The sequence below is a fragment of the Lithobates pipiens genome, unplaced genomic scaffold (assembly GCF_037356315.1).
Source record: "Lithobates pipiens isolate NorthernLeopardFrog02 unplaced genomic scaffold, aLitPip1_a1.2 Scaffold_1, whole genome shotgun sequence".
Taxonomy (NCBI): Eukaryota; Metazoa; Chordata; class Amphibia; order Anura; family Ranidae; genus Lithobates; species Lithobates pipiens.
In genome coordinates this window covers 2,282,912-2,292,892 of record NW_027507685.1, presented here as the reverse complement: position 1 = coordinate 2,292,892, position 9,981 = coordinate 2,282,912, and the positions used below count along the sequence as shown (strand labels likewise).

Sequence of the window (9,981 nt, the reverse complement as noted above, 5' to 3'; positions counted from 1 at the left end):
TTTCACTCTATACATTACAGATATATCCTGACCTCAGAAATTGTCACTGTAACCAATGATGCATCATCTAGAACAGGGGTGCCCAACCTTTTTGAGGAGTAAGGGCCACTTTATCAACTTGGTAACCGGTCGCGGGCCACAATGATTGTAAAGGGGGGGGATGGCAGGACTGTGTCCACTCTGCATATGTAGAGCAGACACGGATGCAACCCCCTCTACCCTAAGGGCAGTCAGGGGAGAAGATCGCTGCCATTGCTAGTAAATAAAAAAAAAAATATATATATATATATATAATAAAAAGGCCATAAATCTATTGCCTATTTTTTGTAGACGCTATAACTTTTGCACAAACCAATCAATATTATTATTATTATTATTTTTTTTTTTTTTTTATATACCTAAAATACCTAGTACAATACATCTCGGCCTAAACTGATGAAAACATTCGTTTTTTTGGGGTGTATTTTATAGCAAATTTTTATTTTTTTTTTTCAAATTGTCGGTCTTTTTTTGTTTATAGCCGGAAAAAAAAATCGCAGGTGATCAAATACCACCCAAAGAAAGCTCTAATTGTGGGAGGGGAAAAAAAAAAGGACGGACATTTTTGTTTGGGTACAGCGTCGCACACCTGTGCAATTGTTGGTTAAATTGACACAGTGCCGTATCGCAAAAGATGGCCTGGTTAGTAGGGGGGGCAAATCCTTCTAGTCCTTAAGTGGTTAAACAAGCCATTCTCAGCCAGGGTGCCACAGCTAGTTTACTTATAGAAACATGCAGACTTCCCCCCCCCCCCGTGTATTATAATGTTCTGTTCTACTTTGGTGAAAAAGTTAACATCCACCCTCTAGTCTTTGGTGTGGGCAAGCCTCATCCAATGAAATCTGTTAACTCCCTCTGCCCCCTACTTGTATGTCTTATTCACATCTAAAACAGGATGCAAGATAAAAACAGAACAAAATGGATTTGCAGCTGTTCAGGAGATGCTGAAACGGTCTTCCTGTGTCAGTCCGGTCACTGCTCAGTGTAGGGCAGACAAGGAATCGCTCTGTACAGGCAGGTAAAGATGTAGTAATGTGGCCGTTGTGAAAGTTAATGCTGCTGTATGGTTTAACATCATAGATACTAGTCTTGCAAAGTGCTGTGGGCATTGTTGGAACATTGACACTTGTAGGATTTGAATGTTTACATTGGTCAGAACCTGCCTTGGGAAAGGTGCTGAACAAGTGGCTAATGGCGCCTGCACTGCAAACTCCAAGAAATGTCCTCTTTGCAGTGGTTAAAGAGGAAGTAAACCCTGATGGGTTTACTTCCTCTTTCATTCCCTGCAAAGGCAAAGCATAATGGACTACTATGCATCGCATAGTAGCCCATTATGTGTCACTTACCTGACACAGGAGCCAGCGAAGTGGCCACTGTCCCCTGTAGTCCGCCGCATCCATCTTGTTGGTGGGGTCTCGCAGCTCCGCCACTGTCATTCGGCGAAGCCGCGATGACGTCACTCCTGCACATGCGCACAGGAGCTGACTTTTTTCACCGTCCCGCTAGCGCACCGATCCAATGTGAAAGCCCCTCGGGCTTTCACACAGGAGTGAAAGGAGCTGTTTTTTTCAGGCGCTACACAGGCGCCATTTTTAGCGCTGTGGCATCTGAAAACCGCCCCAGTGTGAAAGGGGCCTTTATATGCTGGCTTTTCTGCAGTTGGAACTTGGCCAAAACTTGTGTAAGTACTCTTAAGGAACATGTTTTGTCTTTGTCCATCCTATGCCAAAAGCCTGCGGCTTCTTTCTATCTTTTGTAAAACCCTTTATTCTTCGTAAGGCATCAGCTTTCTACCTTAATGAAGACATTGGGGGTTATTTACTAAATGCAAATCCACTTTGCACTACAAGGGCAAACTGCACTTGAAATTGTACTTGGAAGTGCCGTCGCTGTAGATCCGAGGGGGACAGGCAAGGAAAATAAACAGCATTTTAGCTTGCACATGGTTGTATAATAAAATCAGCAGAGCTTCCCCTCAGATCTACAGCGACTGCACTTTCAGTGCAATTTCAAGTGCAGTTTGCACTTGTAGTGCAAAGTGGATTTGCCTATCGTAAATAGCCCCCCGTGTCCTACCTTTCTTGTGCCTGGTTGCCAAGCTTCCCAAGGAAATTGCTATACATAGTTTGTGGCTTTTAGGATTTGACAGCTCTAAGCCCTTGTACACACGGTCGGAGATTCCGACGGAATGTGTCCGATCAGACAGTTTTGTCGGATATTCCGACTGTGTGTGGTATCCATCGGACTGTTTCCGTCGGAGTATCCGACGGACCAAGTTTTCCAACTTGTTGGTAAAATTTTCCGACAAAATGCTCCGATCGGACATACTCCGATCATGTGTAGAGAATTCCGATCAGACAAAGTGCCACGCATGCTCAGATCAAAATCCTACACCAAAGCTATTGGCTACTAGCCTGAACGTAGTCCTGTCGTAACGAAATAACTTTGTCCGACCGTATGTATGCAACAGTTTCGGACAAAATCCGACGGATTTGGTTGTCGGAATCTCCGACCGTGTGTACAAGGGCTAATACATCCAATCTCCATGCAAAAACCAGACTCTGTGTTCTGTCAACAGGGTTTTACAAGATGCAATACCACCAGTACCCTTGAGGTACTTGCTCCTCCAGATCAGTGGGGGTTTTCTGGGCATTCAGCCACCAGGCATCTGTTGCTCAGTTTTTTTTTTGTTTTTTTTTTTTTTTTTAATGCTACCACCTGGTCTTCAGTTCACACATTCTCAAAGTTCTAATAGATGGATGTCCACTCTTCCGGGAATGCGGTTTTCAATTGCAGGTTCTTTCAGTGGAACTGTGAGTAGGGTTTCTGTTTTAGTTGGCTTGTTGTTACCCATCCTTCTGATTCATTGCTTGAGGATATTCCCAGGGTCTTTTATTAACCTGCTTGTGTCCTGTACTATTGGAATAAAAGGATTTTGACTGTAAACTCCATATCATGGGAGTATATTACAGGACACCCTCTGTGTTACTCTGCATTGCTTGCTAAAGGAACGGAGGTCTCAGGGTGTGGGGGTAGGGTTAGAGAGATATGCCCAGGGAGGGGTCCAAAAGCTTTGCCAATGTCCAATCACATTAAGGTAGCAGAGTGTAACCCAGGGTCTAAGAATATACAGCCTCTGTCCCTTAGTGTACTCCAGGATATGGAATTTACAGGAAAGCCAAAATTCCTCTTTAAAAATACAAACTTTTACCACACACGCCCTCCCTCTTAGCCCTTGTACACACGGTCGGAGAATCTGTCGGAATGAGTCTTATCGGACCGCGTCGTCAGATAATCCGACTGTGTGTGGTATGCATCGGACTGATTCCATCCCAATCTCCGTCCGACCCAATTTTCCAACATGTTGGAAATATTTCCCGACCAACTGGGCCGGACGGACCTAATCCGATCATGTGTAGAGCATTTTCATCGGACCAAGTGCCACGCATGCTCAGATCAAATTCCTACATCAAAGCTATTGGCTACTAGCCTGAACGTAGTCCCATCGTAATGAAATTACGTCATCACGTTCTGAAAGATCGGATTTTTCACCAACTTGGCCCGACCGTGTGTATGCAACAGTTTCGGACACAATCCGTCAGACTAAATCCGACAGATTTGGTTGCCAAAATCTCCGACCGTGTGTACGTGGGCTTAGGATAGATACCCTTGATGTCTGCCTACCATTGAGGGCTTTGCAACTGTTTTGTTTCTTTCTTAATTTATCGTTCACATTGACTCCTCTGCTCAAAAGTTTGGTATACTATATATTGTCCAAGTACTCACTTGCATATTTATGCCCCACTACTTCATGTAGGTCACATGCTTCTGTTTTGTGAAGAAAACATTCCATACCTACGTTGCAATGTATGTGGTGTACTTGGAATTTCTTCATTGCATTATCGTGTTTACGTAATAAAACTTTAAATTTAGCCACTCGCAGCCTCGTCAGTGTTTCCTAACCATACCACAATTCCCATTTGCTAGTGCAGCAGAGGGGACGTCTTTCATCCCCCATAACAGAAGGTCAATGCCTTCAAACAGACCTGGGGGGCTGAAGGTAAACACTGCAAGAACCCGGGCATTGCACACACACACACACACACACACACACACACACACACACACAACCCGTTGATTGCAGGTGTAAGGCTTTGCAAGCTTAGATGCAAAAAAGCACTGTGCCTTTAACTGGCTCAAAATAGAAATGGCCTAGCCCGTCTAATGTACAGGGGCAATAGAACTAACGTGAATCGTGTATTTGAAATAAAAAAAACACAATACCAAGTATTTACAAATTAGACTTCGTTTTATTCGTCAGGCAGCAGATCCAGCAAAAACATTATGGAAAAAGGAGTGTTGGCCCTTAAAAATGCCTTGCAAGAGTGTAAAAATAAAAACTGTACAAAAAAAATAAAATTTGTTGCATTTCCGTTTGTAAAAGCACTAATCATAACACGAATGACCACATGATGTTTGATCATTAAAGTGCACCTGTCACTTAAAACCATTTTTTCTGCCCATTTAGCATTTATCACAATGCCACTTACTGATTCACTCAGAATGACTGGCATCACTGAAGCACACTGCATGATAAATATTCATGTACCCAAATTTATATTTTGATCGTCATGTTTTGTAGCTAATTGGCTGAATTCCAAATGATTTTGGATTCAGTCCACAAAAATGTATGCATATTATATATAGTGGTGCATTGAAATAACTTGTGTCTCCCATTTGTAGGCTATGAATCTAAACTTTTATTTTAGATGGACATACATATTATAAATGGCTTTAGTCAGACTGCTGATGTATATTAAATGTGGTGTTGATCAAACTGAGGCAAATCCTTTTAAAAAAAAAATCCAAACTTATACAGAGCAAAATAATGTTTGCATATTTTGCAGTCAAAATTAAGGCTTCAAAGCTTGAATTTATAGATAAAGCCTGTTCCACTTTTCAGTTACTGTAAAGCATAACAGAACTTAACAGCAGTATAAAATGCAACCAATTAAAAACGACATTTAAGCAGATTCAACCAATAGCTGGTAGCTAATGGTCAAGCTGCTTATGGCAATGTGTTATTTCCAATGCATTTAGAACTGGTAACAAGGCTACTAAGCAATGATGGCTCTGAAACATTTTGAAAGTTACAAAATATGCACATTTAGCAGGCAAGTACATACACATGGTAAAAAAACAAGGCTCCGTCAAAGGAGCACACACACAAACGCACATTCACTTACATGAACAGATCCTCCTTTTAAGAGGTAATTAAGTCAATGCACAGCAACCGTGAATACTGGCAGCTTACAGCAATACAAACACCACTAATATCTTATGCTGGACCTAATTTCCAGCTAATCCAGTGAAGATTCAAACATCAGTAACCATTTTCTAACCTAATCTGCAGCTTTAATTAAAAGGTCTTTCAGTATGCTGAACCGTTTGTATAAAACAATGGGAAAACGACTGCTCGCTCAATTTCTGACCTAAAAAATGGCGTTTAACAGTTTTTGTTTATTGACAAACCAAAGCACAAATGATGTGAAACTGAAGTCCTGTTTCACTTGTTGATTGTGTCATTTCTGCAATTACAGCAGCAGATGATTAAGCTTTGGTACAGGAATGACCAACGTTGCTTTATAATCTTCCTTCCTTCCTCACACCAGCTTTATGAATAGCAAAGTTAAGGCCCGTACACACGGTCGGACTTTTTGACAACAAACATGCAAATTAGCTGTTTTGGAGCAACATCCGACTGTGTGTACGCTCCATCGGACAAACTTTTTCTGTTTTCATCGGACTTTTGTTGGCTGTGCAAACGGACAAACTTTCTGGCAACAAAAGTCAGTTGGAGCACAGTCTGACCGTGTGTACGCAAAAGCATCGGACTTTTGGACAAGGTACAAACACGCATGCTCAGAACCAATGCAAAAGATCAGACTACAGAAGTTGACCAAAGGTGGCGCTGGAGTCATTGAACGTACTCTTTTGAAGTGGCGTCCGTACGTTGTGACGTCACTACGTTCGTGTTTGTTGTCAAAAAGTCCGACCGTGTGTATGCAATACAAACTTGTGGACCACTCCCTTTGTACAAAAGTCCACGGAAAAGTTTGTACAAAGTCCGATCGTGTGTATGAGGCTTTAGAATAATGTGCTCAGGCAAAACTTCCATTTTAAAACCCAAGGGCTGTCAAATTTGAGAAACATCTACTTCATGTTTATCTGTTTCCATACACAGAGCATATCTAAATTAAATGAAAAGGAACATTTCATAGCTTTCTAGATGCTCCCTTGAAGCAGAATTATACATAGGACTCTTTTGTGCTTTAGATAAAAAAAATAAAAAAAAGTTGCAATTAAGGGACAGTTTCTTTTAAAAGTGCATTAAACCCTTACAACCAACTTTGACCTACAGGTAACTATAGATTAAGGCTTACCTGTAGGTCCAAGAAATATCTCCTAAACCTACACGGTTTAGGAGATATTTGCCGAAAGACAGGCACCGCTGTCTATGGGGCATGCGTCGTAGACAGCGGCGCACTGAGCGCGCCACTGTGAACGACAATATGCCGCAAGTGGCGGCTTCGCCGAATGACAGTGCCGGAGCAGCGAGACCCACCGAGAAGATGGATGCTCCGGACTACAGGGGACAGCGGTGACTTCGCTGGCTCCTGTGTCAGGTAAGTGACACATAATGGACTACTATGCGATGCACAGTAGTCTATTATGCTTTACCTTTGCAGGGAATCAAAGAGGAAGTAAACTCATCAGGGTTTACTTCCTCTTTAAACTACAAATGTACCACCTAAGCCTGGGGATCATCAATTTATTTTTTATTTTTAGGACAGACTGTGTATAAAACAGATGAGGATGTTTCAGCACAGTACAGGCAGAGTTGATTATAAGCATAACTCCCCAGCACCCTAAACTGGGTAAAATTGGTAAGCAAGTAAAAAAGGTAAGTGAATGGAAACATGTCATTAATATAAGTAGTTGTAGGCTGCAAACGTGGAAATACACTTTAAAAGGCCAAGGTCACCTTTACGTTCCCTAAATTTTAGCCCCCCCCTATGTACAAATTTAGCATTAATTTACTTCTTTTGCAAAGATAAAACTGCTTTCCATTTATTCTATACACACATACCTCACTCTCTTCATGGATGTTTAAAAACGCTGCTCCATTACTTCTGCCTTACTTCCTGAACAGACTTTAGGTCATGTCAAAGGAAGGAGTTGACCGGCTGATCTCATTAGCACACACCCTGCATCATCTACCCTCAGCTAGTCAACTCCTTCCTGTGTCACGACCTATAGTCTGTCCAGGAAGTAAGGCAGAAGTAATGGAGCAGTGTTTTTAAACAGCCACAAAGACAGTGAGGTAAGCATGGGTAGAATAAATGGAAAAAGCGGTTTTATTTTTGCAAAAGAAGTACATTAATGATATATAGTTACATAGGGGAGCTGGAATTAAAAAAAAAAATGAACAAAAACGTGAACTTAGCCTTTAAGCCTGGCATTTGTCATTTTAACCTTAAACCAGTGACAAAGCTGGTAGACAAAAGGGAGCATGAATCTGTGGGAAAACTTGATGGAAATACGATGAGCATGGTTTTACAGTGCAAATTCTCAACCACCACTCATAAAATGACCTCCAGTCTATTATGTGCCTATAACAGCTTCTCCAGGTTTTAAATACCAAGTAAAATACCTTCAGGAAACACAAGATGGAAATAACCCTCTGTCATAAAATGATTAGTAAACTGTATTTATACAAAAAGCCAACTGGCTAAACAACCAATAAATTAGAATATCAAAAAGTTAAAGTACATAATGAAAATCACTCTGTTACTGAAACTCCTCTTGCATAGAAAGAATTCTCAGAGTGCAGAAGAAAAAAAACAAATTGGTCGCATTTTCCTTTCGCCCACCCACCCAATACAAATAATTGCCCAACTTAAGCAGCAGATTTGTCCAACAGCGTCAAAGCCTGAGTGGCTCCTAGGGATGGAGTTCTAAAGCTGTACAATGTCTGCATGTGGAGCAAGGGTGCCTGGATATTGGCTGTCGGATGCTATGTGCAAACATTCCCAGTATTCTGACCCCTAAAATGCAAAAGAAGAAAATATTTCAGAAGTCAACTTACTTCAGTAAACAACAGCATTGTGATAAAGATGCTGAACACCATCATCCCCCATAAATTCCAAACTTCAGCAAAATATCACCATTTACATAATTAAATAGAACAGTTCGCTTTTTATCCCCATCTGTGTCCCACTTGGGAGGTCCTTCACTTCCTATCCTGTAGATATAAGCAGGGCCGCTGATAGGCCAGTACAACTGGCCCTGTTGTACCGGGCCCGACCAGCAGGGGGGCCCAAGGCAACCTTAACAGAAAACGAATGAATGTAATGTAAAAAAAAAAAAAAAAAAAACTCTTTCAGCCACCATGACCTAACATCGTCCGTTATGGCATTAGCATAATGTGTGGCACTGTCTGCAGCATAATAGGGCATTGGTAGCATGGGTGACACTGTCTGCAGGTAGCACATGCGTTATGGCCCATACCGCATGTGCTGCCTGCAGAGACAGTGTCACCCATGCCGCCGCTGCAGAGACAGTTTCAAGGCGGGGTCTGGGGAGGGGCCAGGGGTGGGGCTGAAGGAGGGACCAGGGGTGGAGCTGAAGGGGGCCCGGTCAGGTAGGCTGTACAGGGCCCCATGATTTCTATCAGCGGCCCTGGATACAAGTGAGAGAAAATCTTTACAAGTTAAAGTGGAACTTCCGCTTATACGCTTCCTCCCCAACTCCGGTGCCACATTTGGCACCTTTCAGGGGTGAGTGGGAGGAGGGAACGGGGACCTATTTTGGACAGGTCCCCTTCCTCTCTTCCCAGAGACGAAGCAGTGACCCCATCTCCTGGAAGTTCAGGCCCCCCCTCTTTCCCCCCCTGCCAGGCCCCCCTCCACTTTACACATGCGCAGTAGGGAACCAGCTGTGAAGCAGAAAGGTTTCACTGCCAGGTTCCCTTACCAGGAATTGGCGGCGGCGGCGGCAGCACCTGAAAGTTGATCCAAAGACCGGCTGGGGTGCCGACATCGCGAGCGCCCTGGACAGGTACGTGCCCTAATATTAAAAAAGTCAGCAGCTACAGTATTTTCTAGCTGCTGACTTTTAAAAATGTTTTCACCCAGCCTGGACCTCCTTTTTAACCACTTAAGCCCCGGACCATTTTGCTTGCCAAAGGCCAGAGCACTTTTTGCGATTCGGCACTGCGTCGATTTAACTGACAATTGCACGGTCGTGCGACGTGGCTCCCAAACAAAATTTACGTCTTTTTTTTCCCCCACAAATAGAGCTTTCTTTTGGTGGTATTTGACCACCTCTGCGATTTTTATTTTTTGCGCTATAAACAAAAAAATAGCGACAATTTTCCCCCTCAGTTTAGGCCGATACGTATTCTTCTACATATTTTTGGTAAAAAAAAAAAAAAAAAAGAAATCGCAATAAGCGTTTATTGATTGGTTTGCGCAAAAGTTATAGCGTTTACAAAATAGGGGATCGTTTTATGGCATTTTTATTAATTTATTTTCACTAGTAATGGCGGCGATCTGCGTTTTTTTTTATCGTGACTGCGACATTATGGCGGACGCATCGGACATTTTTGACACATTTTTGGGACCATTGTCATTTATACAGCAATCAGTGCTATACAAATGCACCGATTCCGGTGTAAATGACACTGGCAGTGAAGGGGTTAACCACTAGGGGGCAGTGTAGGGGTTATGTCCTGGGGAGTGATTCTAATTGTGTGGGGCGTGGCTACGTGTTACATGTCGCCGATCTCTGCTCCCGATCACAGGGAGCAGAGATCTGCGACACTGTCACTAGGCAGAACGGGGAGATGCTTGTTTACATTGGCATCTCCCCATTCTTCCT

General features: G+C 42.7%; 1 protein-coding gene across 1 annotated transcript in view; it reads right to left on the bottom strand.

Moving 5' to 3' along the window:
- Positions 1-4,329: 4,329 nt before the first annotated feature.
- Positions 4,330-9,981, bottom strand: part of ZDHHC15 (zDHHC palmitoyltransferase 15) — a 77,341-nt gene continuing 71,689 nt past the window's right edge. The window contains exon 12 of the mRNA XM_077465650.1: positions 4,330-8,147. The gene's annotated coding sequence lies outside the window, so the exon portion shown is untranslated. The remainder of the gene's footprint in view (positions 8,148-9,981) is intronic.